The 14888-nt window shown below is 43.2% G+C and overlaps 1 protein-coding gene across 3 annotated transcripts in view; it reads left to right on the top strand.

Moving 5' to 3' along the window:
- The window catches only part of LOC135460627 (mothers against decapentaplegic homolog 2-like), a 96691-nt gene that overhangs the window by 45762 nt on the left and 36041 nt on the right, over window positions 1-14888 (top strand). The gene's annotated exons all lie outside the window — the stretch shown is intronic.

The raw sequence follows: 14888 nt of genomic DNA, 5'->3' as shown, positions 1-14888 counted from the left end.
CTGAATCTTCTCTGCAAAAATAAAAACACAAGGGTAAAAGCAGCATGCATCCGTACAAATAATAATACAACTCCATTCTTTTCTTGAACTGTTTCTGACAGACAGTTTTCTCTGGGTGATTCTGTGTAGTTCACATTTGGGTGCCTGTTTCTCGGCTTCCACTCGTGGGATCACTGGCTGATGTGGAAGCGTCAATGGGCTTTGATGGGTGGTATGGTTTCACGTTTTTTGCTGGCGGCCACTTGAGTCCCTTATCTGTAGAAATACATGCAAACCCCATCCCCCTGTTCTAAGACCATATGGTCCTTCTATTTGTCCTGATTCTAGATTTTTAATTAAAACCGGGGGGTGCTCTTTCAGTTTTGGTGTTTTGTTGTTCATGAAATGTCTGTAAATAAGAGGATCAGGCTCTTCTGCAGAAATGTTGAAAAAATTATAAATATACAAAGCATTATTCAACCTCCTCTGAGGTGTGTCCTGGGTGCCTCCCCCTTTCTGCTGATCTAAAAATGCATTTCAGAGTTTGATGTGTTCTTTCTACCATTCCCTGACTCGTGGGAGAGTAGGGAATACCAAATGTATGGTGAACACCCCAGTCATTTAAAAATGTGGCCAATTCTTGTGAAGCATATGAGGGACCATTATCAGTTTTGATTTCTTGAGGGACACCTAATGAGGCAAGCGCTTGTGAAAAATGCTGGCAAATATGCTTAGCTGTTTCTCCTGTATGTACAGATGCAAAAACTGCTTTTGAAAATGTATCAATAGAGACAGATATTTTTAAATTTCCCAAAAGAAGGGTACTTTGTGGCATCTGTTTGCCACTTCCGTAAACTTTCCAACCCCCGTGGGTTGGTTGCTGAAATAAACAGGGCCAGGAGACTTCTTCTCCTTTTTAATGCCTTTATTAAAAGTGATCAGCTCAGGATTGGGCAGCTCGGCAGGGCTGCAGTCCCCGTCACGTCTCCCAGGCTGACTCAGAGGAGGAGGATATGCGCAGCTCTGTCCACAAGGGGCAGAGCTGGGGGATCCGGTCCTCGTAGGAGCCTTTAGGGCGTGGTGTCCCCGTCAGATGTTAGTCCTCTCAGCCTAGTGGGCCCGGTCTCACCGCCGGGGACGACTCCCATGGTCAGGGCGAGAGGGACTCCGCATCTCTGCAGGCTCAGCACTTGGCTCCTCACGTCTAGACATCACTCCAGTCTCTCAACTCTTGGGTGGCTCGTTGTTTTTGGGGTTTTCTCCGTGAGTTTGGAGTCGGGGTCCCACAAAGCATGCTGGTCTTGGAGTCACTTTGCATAACCCCCCCCACCCTCTCAGGTGTCTTCCCTATGCTGGGAAGAGTACACCTTAGCCTGGGGAAGGGTCATTACCTCGCCCTAGCCAGGGCATTTACTAATACAAAAGGAGCGATAAGTTACAACGACCTGTGATTACAATAACAAAACACACAGAACCTTGGCAGGGACAGAGATATGGCTGCCTTTTTGTAACTTTTTCTCACAAAAAAATATTAACCGAATTTTTGTTCATAACAGGTTGCTCCTGTAGAAGGGATAGATTGGACAAGCTGGCAGTCAGGGCAAGCACGTACAATGGCTTGTGCTTACTCTAGGGAGATGTGAAAATCTCGTTTGAGTGCCTGTGCATTTTGGTAAAAAAAAAGGCATGACTCAATTTAGCTTGTTCAGTAATGTTAGGCAAGGTAGCTGCAGGAAGCACTGAAGTGGAATATTCAATGTCTGCTGCAACCCTTTCCCCAGACTCTGCTAATACCAATGCATCAGCTTGTGCATTTCCTTCTGCCATAAATCCTGGGAGACCAGAATGAGCTCTGATCTGAGAAACAAAATAAGGATTATATCTGTATAACAAAATTTGATAAAGACAGGTAAGCCAAAGACACAACTTGTCATTGTTAATGAAATAAACAGGGCCAGGAGACTTCTTTCTCCTTTTTAATGCCTTTATTAAAAGTGATCAGCTCAGGATTGGGCGGCTCGGCAGGGCTGCAGTCCCCGTCACGTCTCCCAGGGCGACTCAGAGGAGGAGGACATGCGCAGCTCTATCCACTAGGGGCAGAGCCAGGGGATCCGGTCCTCGTGGGAGCCTTTAGGGCGTGGTGTCCCCCGTCAGATGTTATTTTCTCAGTGCGGTCCCCCTCAGTCTCGGCGCTGGGGACGACTCCCATGGTCAGGGCGAGAGGGACTCTGCATCTCTGCAGGCTCAGCAATTGGCTCCTCACGTCTGGACATCACTCCAGTCTCTCAATTCTTAGGTGGCTCGTTGTTTTTGGGGTTTTCTCTGTGCGTTTTGGAGTCGAGGTCTCAAAGCATGCTGGTCTTTGGAGTCACTTTGCATAACCCCCCCACCCTCTCAGGTGTCTTCCCTATGCTGGAAGAGAGCACTGCCTCGGGGAAGGGCCATCACTCCACCCAGCCAGGGCTTTTACTAATACAAAGGAGGAGATAAGCTACAACGACCCGTGATTACAATAACAAAGCACCAAGAACCCTGGCAGAGACAGAGACCTGGCTGCGTCCCTGCAACTCTTTCTCAAAAAAAAAATATTAACCGAATTTTTGTTCATAACAGTTAACATCCTTTAAAACAGACCCTTCAATTCTCTTCAAACATTAGCAACATATGCTGAATCAGTGACTAGGTTAAAAGGTTCTGGAAAGAGCTGAAATGTTCTTACAACTGCTGCCAATTCAACAATCTGAGGAGAACCTTCAACTTTTTGAACATCTTGTTCCCAGGCTTTAGTATCTTTATTTTGCCATGTAACTACTGCCTTGTGTGTTTGTCCTGACCCATCAGTGAAAAGAGTAACTGCATCTAAACGTTCTTCACTGATCAGGGGTTTTTCTTTGTAGCATAATTTAGTTTTGATCAATTTGCGTGCTGGATAATGAATGGAACAAACACCTGGAAAATCTATCAAGGCATAAAGCAAATCTTCTGACTTTTGCATAGCCCATTCAAAGTAGTTTTTAATCATAGGTAAATAGATGATTGCAAATTCGCGACCTGCTATAGAAAGAAGCCTAACTCTGCCATTGATAATAATTCAAGATATCATCTCTAAAGATGTGAAGATTGTCTTCGGTGCCCTGCAAGAAAGAAAAATCCATTTGATTATTAACAACAGATCTTTCTGAGAGGAGTGAAATAAACAGGGCCAGGAGACTTCTTCTCCTTTATAATGCCTTTATTAAAAGTGATCAGCTCAGGATTGGGCGGCTCGGCAGGGCTGCAGTCCCCGTCACGTCTCCCAGGGCGACTCAGAGGAGGAGGATATGTGCAGCTCCGTCCACTAGGGGCAGAGCCGGGGGATCCAGTCCTCGTGGGAGCTTTTTAGGGCTAGATGTCCCCGTCAGATGTTACTTTGCCTGGCTCGGTCCTGTCTGGTCCTGGCGTCCGGACGACTCTCTGCTCAGGGCGAGAGGGGCTCCGAAGGTGTTCAGCATCTCTGCAGGCTCAGCACTCGGCTCCTCACGTCCAGACATCACTTTAGTCTCTCAATTCTTATTTGGCTCATTGTTTTTGGGGTTTTCTCGTTGCATCTCGAGTCGGGGTCCCACAAAGCATTCTGGACTTTGGAGTCACTTTGCATAACCCCCCCACCCTCTCAGGTGTCTTCCCTATGCTGGAAGGGCGCACTGCCTCGGGGAAGGGCCATTTCCCCACCCAGCCAGGCTTTTTACTAATACAAAAGAAGGAGATAAGCCTTAACGACCCGGTATTACAATAACAAAGCACTAAGAATCCTGGCAGCGCCTGAGACCTGGCTGCCCCCCTGCAACTCTTTCTCACAAAAAAATATTAACTGAATTTTTGTTCATAACAAGGAGTCCTCTTGGAAAATGAGGCCATACAGTCTCAGCGTTTCTCCTAAAACTGCAAGGAAAAAAGGTTTATCTGGAACATAGCGATGTGTTTGTCTATTTTGCAGAGCATCATAATTGTCTCTAAAGCCTTGCAGGCTTCAGGAGTAAGAGATCTGGAGGATGATTTTTTGGCTCCCTCTGTGTTTCTTGCTGCTGGTGGCGACCTGCATGGCAATGACATGCAGGTCCCGCTGTATTGAATTTGCAGCGACCCCGTGGCAGAGAGGAATGATGCATCTGACTCCATCTTATCAGAAGGCAAATTAATTACTTTATTATACTATATTATTCTACACTATATTACATTACATCTAAACTGAATCTGGCAAGCACTCAACTCTGCACACAACTGCACAGAATCTTGTGACTGTCAGCCGACAGTCCCGACTCACACACACACTTGGCTCTGATAGGCCAAGGAAACAAAACACCATCACTTTGGGTAAACAATCTCCATACTGCATTCTACTTTGGCACAAACACAGGCACAGCAAATAAGATAAGAATTGTTTTTCCTTTCTCTGAGGTTCAGAGAATGTGAAACCCAGAAATATTCTTGGGAAGAATTGTGCCTTGCTTTTCTCTGTGAAGAGAAATGTGGCTACACCGCTGCCCCTGCAGAGTCAACTTCCAACCCCCATGCACCTTGGCCATGGAGCCCATTCCAGCCCTGCCATACACCCAAGGGTGGAAGCACAGCTCTACTATTTGTCATGGACTGATCCAAACTGAACTGGAAAATGCCCCTGAACATCTACAATATATTGATAACGACATTGTGTGGGGCAATAAGGCAGAAGAAATATTTTAGAAAGGGAAGAAAATTCAGATTCTTTGGAAAACTGTCCTATGGTGACATTATGATGCTTGTATCCCCATTCATGTGTTCTGTTTATGCTGGATATTATGTTCTGTGCCTTTAAGACTGGCTCTGAAGAGTGAAAGTTTTGTTTTGGTTTCTTATCAGCTACTCTGTCGCAGACATTTTTTCATAAAATCCTCTCTTTTAGGATTTGTCCTTTCTGGGAAGCTGGGGCCCCTGAAGAAAAATGTAAACAATAATTATCTGCTGATGTGGAATGCAGTAGGTGCAGTGGTGATTGGTCTTCTGTGAGTGTTTGGATTTGCTGACCACTCACGGGAGAGTTTGTCCTTGCTTTCTGCTGAACACAGAACTTTGTTATGCATTCTTTCCTATTCTATTCTTAGCTTAGCAAGCCTCTGCAACTTCTCTCTTTATTCCTTTTAGTATAGTAATAATGTATTATATATCATATATCAATAAATCTAGCCTTCTGATCATGAACCAAGATTCTCGTCCACTTCTCTCACCCTGAAGACCTTCATCAGGTCGCTGTAATACTACTCCCCCATGGCTGGCGGGATACAGAGACTGGGCAGTACATAGTGCTGCTTTTTTGCTTTTCGCTTTGCTCTCTCTCTCTCTTGCTTCTGCTTTGCTTCTGCTTGCTCTTGCTTCTGCTCGCTCTTGCTTCTGCTCATTAGCTAGTTTAGCTAAACAGTCCAAATTTCTTCCTGGACTGTTTCTCCTTTCCTTTTTTTGGATCAACTTGAACCTGCTCCGGACTGGGACCTGGGAACACCACGAGTTTGCACCCTGTGGCTGCAGCAGCTGCCTCAGCGCCAGAGGGACTGATAACAGAGTGACCACCCCCAAGAGAGAGACTTTCTGAATTTGTCATCTTTTCAGAGCGGTGAAAGAGTGTTGTCATCCGTTATTGTTCGTTTTGTGTGCTGGGTGGGGGAGGTGCTGTGCCTGTTAAATAAACAGGTCCTTTCCACTTCTCTCTGAGGAATTCTTCCCAAACCAGTTGGCGGGAGGAGCCGTGTGGGTTTGCTTACTGGAGGGGCCCCCCTTTGGAGATTCTCTACCAAATTTGCCCTAAACCAGGACAAAAACTGAGTTTGCCAAAAAGAAAAGAAAGATCAAGGGACCTTCGGAATAAAATGGCAGGGTGGACGCTGTCATGTGCTTACAGAGGTGATTAACAAAATAGCAACTTTTCTCACCAGCTAACAAGAAGGAAACACAAGCTTTTCTAGGCCTTGTGGGGTTCTGGAGAATGCATGTTCTAGGTTTATAGCCAGCTTCTGAGCCCCCTCTGTCAAATGATCTGAAAGAAGAACCTCTTCAAGTGGGGTCTTGAGCAATAAAAGTTCTTTCATGATAGAGAGAAAGGGGGAGAGAGAAAGAACAGAGAGAGAAAGGGGGAGAGAGAAGGGAGTGAGAAAGAAAGGAGGAGAGAGAGAATGGGAGAGAAGAGAGGAGAGAGGGAAGAGAGACAAAGAGGGATGAATGAGGAGAGGGAGAGCAAAGTGGAAGTAGAAAGAGGGAGAGAAAAGAGGAGAGAGCAGAAGACAGTCACCACCTGTGGATCTTACAGCATCCTCTGAGTTCTCCTTCACCCTGGACTTTGTTGTGGGGATCCCAGAGTCATTTTTCTGGGGGTACCAACTTTACACAGTCCAAGTTTTGGGTATCTATGGGGTGATCACAATGGCATGCATAAAACTTGGGATGATATGTGTATTAGCAGTTGCTTCTGTCCAGATGCATTACCCAGTATGTGCTACCCAGATCTCACCTCTGCCCAGCCTGGAATTAGCACCTTCCTATCACAAATTCCTCCCCTCTGTGCTTATCTCAAGTTCCTGTTCCTGTGGCTTTTGGCAGGTTCTCTCTGTGGCCTTGACAGTGTTTGAGATGGGCAACTGTGCCTTTTTGTCACAGACATTTTTTCATAGAAATCCTTTCTTTCACATTTGTCCATCTTCTGGGAAGCAGAGCCCCAGAAGAAGAATGTAAACAATTGTTATCAGCTGCTGTGAAATGTAGCAGGTGTCCCTGTGATTGGCTCATCATCCATGTGTACCATTAAAGGCCAATCACAAGAGCAGCTCAGGGACAGATTCCCTGGACACAGAACTTTGTTATTCATTCTTTCTATTCTATTCTTAGCTGAGCAGCTCTCTGCAACTTCTCTTCTTATTCTTTTTAGTATAGTTATAATGTATTATATATCATATATAAATAAATCAAGCCTTCTGATCAAGAAACAAGATTCTTGTCCTTCTCTCACCACAGTGACCATCTAAGGTCACTGTAATACCTTTTAAGTCCTTACACCACCCAGCACCATCAATGTAACCCCTAAGTTATATCTCCCAGTGCCAGATCTGGATGTCTCTTGAACACCTCCAGGGATGGTGACTCTTCCACTTCCCTGGGCAACCTATTCCAATGCCTGACCACCCTAACAGTGATTTTTTTTTCCTAATATCTAATCTGAATCTCCCCTGTCTCAGCTTAAGGCCATTTCCTCTGGTCCTCTCACTGCAGGTATGGCAGAAGAGACTGGCTCCCACCTCACTACAACCTCCTTTCACATAATTGTAGAGAGAGGTTAGGTGCCCCTGAGCCTCCTCTTCTCTAGACTAAACAACCACAGCTCCCTCAGTCATTCCTCATAAGACATGTTTTCTAGACCCTTCATGAGACTTGTTGCCCTTCTCTAGACATGCTCCAGCACCTCAATGTCCTTTTTGAAGTGAGGGGCCCAAAACTGAATGCAGTAATCAAGGTGCAGCCTCACCAGTGCTGAGTACAGGGGAAAGATCACTGCCCTAGTCCTGATGCTTACACTATTTCTGATACAGGCCAGGATGCCATAGGCCTTCTTGGCCACACTGCTGGTTCATATTGACCTACGTGTCAACCAGCACCCTCTGGTCCCTTTCTGCCAAACAGCCCTCAAGCCACTCTTCCCTCAGCCTGTAGCGCTGCATGGGGTTCCTGTGACTCAGGTGCAGGACCCAGCACTTTGTCTTATTGAACTTCATGCAGTTGTCCTCAGCCCATTGATTGAGTCTATCCAGATGTCACTGCAGTCTTCCTATCCTTGAGCAGATCAGCACTCCCACCCAACTTGGTATTGTCTGCAAATTTACTGAGGATTCACTTGACCCCTTTGTCCAGATCATCAATAAACATGTTAAACAGGACCACCCCCAAAACTGAGCCCTGGGGAAAACAGCTAGTGACTGGCCACCAACTGGATTTAGCTCCATATACCATAACTTTCTGGGCCTGTCCATCCAGCTGTTTTTTTACCCATCTAAGAGTCCACCCATGCAAGCCACAAGCAGCCAGTTTTTCTAAGAGGGTGCTGTGGGAGATGGTGTCAGATGCTTTATTGAACTCTAAATAGGCTACATCTGCAGCCTTTCCCTCATCTACTAAGTGGGTCACTTTGTCATAGAAGGTGTCTTAGTTTAAGACAATTTAAGGTGGATGCAAATGAGTTACCTCTTTAGTTTTAATGAATCCTTTCCCACCAATAAGAAGAAACTAATACAAGTAGATATAAGTGAAAAAATAAGTTTACTAAAAAATGAAACATCAACAAGCAAAAAATAAGTTGTAGACACTAGTTACAAAGTTGCTGAAATCCCACAGACTCCCTGTGAACAGAGAAACCCAAAATGGCAAAGTGTCTCCTTCCCCAAGAGGGTGCTCGCCACTTGTGTAGAGAGACAAAGGGAAAAGACAGTGGCAGCTCTCCCTCCAAGATGGCATGCTCTTCAGGTGCCTGTGTTGTCTGTGAGACAAAAGGGAGATGGCAGACTAACCCCACTCAGTGCACCCTTGCTCCTGGGGAAAAAAAAAAAAACAAACAGGAAAGTAGGAGCTTATGAAGCAGTTTAGTGGAAGATGGGAATTGCTGATGTTTGTGAGGGTCAGTGTTACTGCTTCTTGATGCCTGCCACCCACTGGACTTTGCTGGAGGTGGCACTGCTGTCTTGGGTCTCCGCTTTCATGGGGGGGGGAAGAAAATGGACTCTCAGGCACTCATGCATGGCAGCCCAACCCCAGACCAGCTTAGACTTCGCACTGCTGACAGGTGTTGCAAATTTTACTCTGAAACAGTTTTTGATCATGAAATGCAGCTTCTTGAGTTGCTACTTTTGTGAGTCCAGTAACCTGCCTGAAACAATCCCCTCCAGATGCCAGAGAGAAACAGAAAATAAACCACAAAAGGGAGCCGTTGCCTTGAGCAAGAGCTACAAGGTGAAAGAGAGAGAGAGAGCCAAAATGGCAAGAGAGAGAGGGCTCCCTGCATGCTCCAACTTTTAAAAGCCCCGGGCAACTCCTGCCCCACCATTGCACTGCAGGGTCTTAAAGAGACAGTAACAATTTTGGGCACCGATAGATATGGAATACAATAACATTTTGGGTTACTCAGGACAAAGGAGATCAGGTTGGTCAAGCAGAACCTTCCTTTTGTAAATCCATGTTGGCCAGGGCCTGATCCACTCATTGTCCTTCATGTGCCATGTAGTGGCACTCAGGATCATCCATAACTTTGCCTGGCACCAAAGTAAGGCTGACAGGCCTGTAGTTCCCTGGATCATCCCTCCAACTCTTCTTGTAGATGGACATTACATTTACTAATTTCCAATTAGCTGGAACTTCTCTGGTTAACCAGGATTGCTGGTATATGATTGAGAGTGGTTTGGCAAGTTCTTTTGCCAGTTTCCTCATTACTCTGGGGTGGATCCCCTCTGGGCCCATAGACCTTTGGGTATCTAATTGGCATAGCAGGTCACTAACCATCTCCTCTTGGATTATGGGGCCTTCATCCAGCTCCTGATCCCTACCTTCCAGCTCAGGGAGCTGGTTATCCTGAGGACAACTTGTCTTGATATTAAAGACTGAGGCAAAGAAGCCATCAAATACCTCTGCCTTTTCTTCATACTGATGCACAGACAGATGACTCTTCAACTAATTAAAGTTGAAAAGAGGAGTATTTATTGCAGCACACTGGACACATGTGGAATCATTTCCAAATACATGTGCAAGGAGTCACAGACTCCTGCTCTCTATTTATGCAGAAAAGGTTTTACATATCCAAGTGGTTTCTAAGGACACATAATACATAATCATTACCTACCCACTTTGTATTTTAATCAGCTGAAATAGACATTACTGCTGTGCAACTGTACTCCCTTAATTGGGTCTGTGGGATTTTGAAATAAGGGAGTGGGTGTATGGGAGGAAGAAAGCCATCTTCCTCATGGTGAACTCTTCACCCATGGCCAGTTGGCAGGACTTTTTGATCTGCTGGTCATGGTCCAAGCCTCTCCTAACTGTTTGATTATTCTTAAGGCAAGGTATTTCTATGGTCTCTGCTCCTTCACAATTGCTACATCTATCCCTGTCACTCCTAGCTTCTCTTTCCTAATGTATTTGTTACTCTTTAACTCAGGTACTTGATTCTTGCCACCTACATTACTAACTTAGCTTCTTAACTAATTTTAAAATCTTAACTAAAATATGCAATCTTCTACTATCTCAATTGTATTCCTAGCTGGCCCCTCGACTCATCTACAGTTTTCAATTATCCTAAATATATTTCCAGCTGACCCCTTGACTCAATACCCTGACACTACACTACACTACACTACACTACACTACCCTCTGCATTCAATAAATGGAGATTCTCCTTGACCCCCCTTTTGCTGCAAATGTATTTATAGAAACTTTTTTTTGTCTTTAACTGCAGCGGTCAAATCAAGTTCTTGTTGGTCTTTTGTCCTTCTCATATTTTCCCTATATATGTCCCTTGTGACATCCTTATAGTCCTTCCAAGTTATCTGTCTCTCCTTCCAGAGATGATAGATTTTTTTTCCCCTAAGTTCCAGCCTAAATTTTCTGTTTAACCAGGCTGGTCTTTCCCTGACAACTTGTCTTTCTACACATGGGGACAACCTGCTCCTGAATATTTAACAATTCCTTTTTAAAGCATATCTAGCCTTCCTGGACACCTTTGCGTTTCAGGACTGACTCCCCAGGTACTCTGTCAATAAATGTCCTAAACAGGCCAAAGACTGCCCACCAGAAGTCCAAGGTGGAATTTGGCAGACTTGTTAGGAACTGTCTGTGCTGAATACAATATTGTATGTAAGCCAATGAACTTTTTTAATAGCTTTGTTTCATCTATATTACACCTAAGCTTGTCAAATCAGGCTTTCCTATTACTGTTGTCTTTGAGACCCTCTCTGAACTAGTTCCAAAGGTTTGGCATGTTTCCCTCCCAGCTGTTCTTGAACCTTAGGTGTATCAGAAAGAAAACTGGTATGAGAGGAAGGATTCTGTTCTTTCATCCATCAATTCATTGATCCTTTTCTCAAAGTTAGTATCAGTGGAGTGTAATGGGACAGTGTCTTCACAGGAGCTTCACCTGTGATGAACCAAAAAAAGCCCCACAAAAAACTCCAATCACACAAACAAATGCTAATTTGCTATACAAGGTACAGATCTTTAATCTGCAGACTTCAACCTGTTTTCTCAGGCAAATTTTACACAAGCAGCCATGAACAATGTTAATGCATTGACATTTGCCCATTTGTTGTGAGAAAATAGGATTCTCTAAATCTAGTGGTCATTTCTTACTTCTCTAACTCTTGTTTTGATAGCTTGGTGTAGCTCTCAAAGCAAATTCTGCACCTCTTTTCTACCCCCCTGGCAAAATTAGTAAGTCAAGGTAATAAGTCCTGTAAATGTTAGGCTGGTATAAAGGTGTTTGTGTCCCTGTGCTAAGTAACTTCTCCAGTTCAAGTGAAAACCTGATCATATTTTTTGTTGCGTTTTTCTTGTTTAGTCTTTCAGTGAAAATGTGAGTTAAAACAAATGTCAGGCTCATATCTATAGGGAAGATTTTGCATAACAATTCTATAATTTGAAAACTTTAATCTCCTACTTTAAAACAGATAAATGGGGTACTGTCATGGTTTACTAAAATTATTTTTTTGTTTCAGTCACAGCTCCAGCACTACAAATGCCTCAGAAAATGTAGGTGTAGACAGATTAAATGGAAGAAATGCTTGTGATTATAGGATGCAGGAAAAAAACCAAATGGAGATGATTGCCTTGAATGTGGAGTTGGCAAACTTCTTAGTGGCTGTAGATTCTAAAAGATATGAAAGATTCAGTAGAAATGTTAGTGGCTCAATGTAATATTTCACAAATAAGCAAGTTGAATGTGCAACACCATTCTGTAATGATTTCTGTATAATGTGGGCTTTGACAAGCGTTATGCTATTTGCATTTCAGGTTTTATTTGCCATTTCTCTAGTGCTACCACTTCAGGTAAAGAGTAGGCTATCAACTGAACTTGGTGCCTTTTAAGCTCCTTTACAGTTCTGCTTTCTGAGACTGAAAAAGAAGAAAATTATATTTAGCAACTTCTGTATAGAGTTTCTGGTACTTCGTATGTAAATATCTTTGAAGTGGTTCTGATGATGTGCCATTCACAAACCTGGGAATTGTGTAGAAGAACAGTAATTGGCATGGCCCAGTGCTGGGGAATGCCCTAGCTGCTTTCTAGCATAAATGATCACGTTCCAGGGCATGGGAATATTTCCAGACAAGACTTAACTTATGAGTACAGATGTTAATCCTTGATTCTCCTAAATTCTTTATGGAATAAGGAATAGAAAGGACTCTTCACAAGGGGTTTTGGATGCTTTGGATGTAGGTTTAGGAGAGAATGCATCCTATTTATTTTGGGACAGTAATTCAGTACTCCTGTTTCCCTTTCAGAGGGTTTTAGTGGTTCCATTACAGTGGTTGTTTAAACATCTTTCAGAATGCAGTCACCCTTCCAGCACCACCCTTCTGGGATGAATAGATATGTTTGCCCTCTGTCAGGCTATTGCTTGCATATGAATGAACATATTGTGGTCTTTCATGGAAGTGCTGTGCATGAAGTATGCTTTTTAGGGTTGTGAGGAATTTCATTCTGATTTAGTGTGTATGTGTGTGAATATTAAGAGGCCTTGTTTACTATCTGGGTGATATAGTGGGGGGACAGTCTTGCATCTCAGGTAATGGTTCTTTTATGTAAGCAGGAGAGTAGAGAGACCACTCTATTTCCTCAGATGTTTCTTCCAGTGAACAGTAAAAGCTATTTTGAGCTGACTTTATTGACTGTATGGGTTGATTTCCTGCAGGCTTTTCTGTGTTTGATTGTGCATTACTGGAGTTGAGTATAGTTATAGTGTAGATGAACTAGTAAAATATTTCTATTAATCCTAACTCTAAGCAGACACATTCTGGAAGATAGCATGTCATGTAAGCTGCTGTATGTTAGAGCAGTTTTGCTCTAATTTCTAACTGTTCACTTTTTCTGTACCTCTTGGCCTGCCTTCCCTCCATGGTGTCCTGAGCTTCATTGTAACCTATGACTGTTGCAGTCACTTCAGGATTACATTTTTCGTTCTGTAGGTTATGAAATATGCTGTCAGCTTTGATAGTTTGAATATTTATAGATAGAAGAGGTTAGCAATATAAAATACTGTTCCTATTCATCATGCTTTGTCAGGAACTGTGAAATTTTACTTTTGCATGTGCTATCTTAAGTCTTGTGCAGCAAATGTGTGGCATGCCATGCTTTCACCAGTGATGCACCCCACAATTTTGGGAATGTGTAATCTGTAATAGTGTCAGCTTTGGAGCACTGCTTTGTATAAAGGATCCATTGCTCAAAGGTAATGAGCTGACTGTGTCAATTAATATGCAGCAGGCTTTGTGTCTGCTGATTGTTCTTCTGATTTAATGTATATGATGGTCTGTCTTACAAGCAGCAGTGGTGAATATTTAAGGACACAGTACAGTGTTGGAATGCTCCCTGGCATCCCACAGGCGCCTTATGCATCTTCAGGGCAACTATTTTAATCATTACACAGCTTCTGGCAGTCTACCATCCTAGAGACATTTTAGGAATGTGAAAAAGAGAGGCTGTATGCTCTGCTGATATAGTGATGCTCAGGATCCCTCTTTGCCCACTTTCTAGAGATCTGTGATGCTGCCTGTGTCTGAGATAGATATAACTTGTTCAGGAGAGTTGGCTCTTTGGAAGAGCTGGATCTAAATAAGAGAATAGGCCTTCTTGTCTGACACTGCTGCTCTCTACTAGACAAATGTTCTCTATTACAATATTTTACTTGTGTCCGTAATCAGTAAAATGTCAAAGGCCATATTTTATGTAACAATTTTATTTGTGATAAATGCAGGCTGCTGTCCACAATTATAGTCTTATTCCTGATTCGTAGTGCTCATAAAGCTCTACAGTGAATAGAAGTGATATAGAAAAGTAACTCTCAAAAGTTAAATTTTCTGCCATGTATGTTCTGTGGTCAGATAGCCAGTTGATTGATTTGGGTTGCTGCTCAATTGCATGAACATTTCAGCCTCCCTGGAATGGCACTAAAAGTGAGGTGTTTGGGACAGGCAAGAAGGGGACAAGAACCATTAAGTCCCTTCATCAGTAGCCCACGCTTATGTTTATGTCTTCTTGTTTCATAACACTACTGAATTTTCCCTGTGTAGAGAAGGGAAATAAAAATACCTACTTCTCATCCCTTAAGCACTCAATCCAAACTTGTGACTGTATCAGCTAAGTTTAGTAGTTTAAATTGCAACACCTATATTTAAAACCAGGAGTTTGGTGAACTTGGATTTTTTTCTTTCTGTTGCAACTTTTCAGAGGCTATTTATTTTAGAGACTGTAGCAGACAGTCAAACTTCAGGCTCTGTAATTAGGAAATAGAGATGTAAGTTGCTTTTGAACCAAATTCTCATAATTTCTGAGGTGCGAAGTCTAGTTGTATGTCACTTGTATAAAAATAAACTGTCCATTTTTAGTGATCACAGAGCAAGTCTGTGATAGAGCTGAGCTGGATTTATGCTTCTGAGTCTGCTTTCTGTTTACAAACCCATGCTCTTTTCTTGCTTTGTTTAAATCTGATGTTGCCTTTAGTTTGTGCCTCTGACTGAAGGCTCCTTTTTCTTTACTGTTGTGATCTTGTCCTTGAACCAGTTTGGCAAAAATTTAGTTGTCTCTCTTTTCCTTCTTCTTGATTTAGCAATTTAAGGTTTGTTATCCTGTAGCTGAATCATAAAATGCTATACTGTAA

The sequence above is a fragment of the Zonotrichia leucophrys genome, unplaced genomic scaffold (genome assembly GCF_028769735.1).
Source record: "Zonotrichia leucophrys gambelii isolate GWCS_2022_RI unplaced genomic scaffold, RI_Zleu_2.0 Scaffold_68_246365, whole genome shotgun sequence".
In the NCBI taxonomy this organism is placed as follows: domain Eukaryota; kingdom Metazoa; phylum Chordata; class Aves; order Passeriformes; family Passerellidae; genus Zonotrichia; species Zonotrichia leucophrys.
Note: the sequence above shows the minus strand (reverse complement) of the source record. Positions and strands in the feature narration are given on the sequence as shown.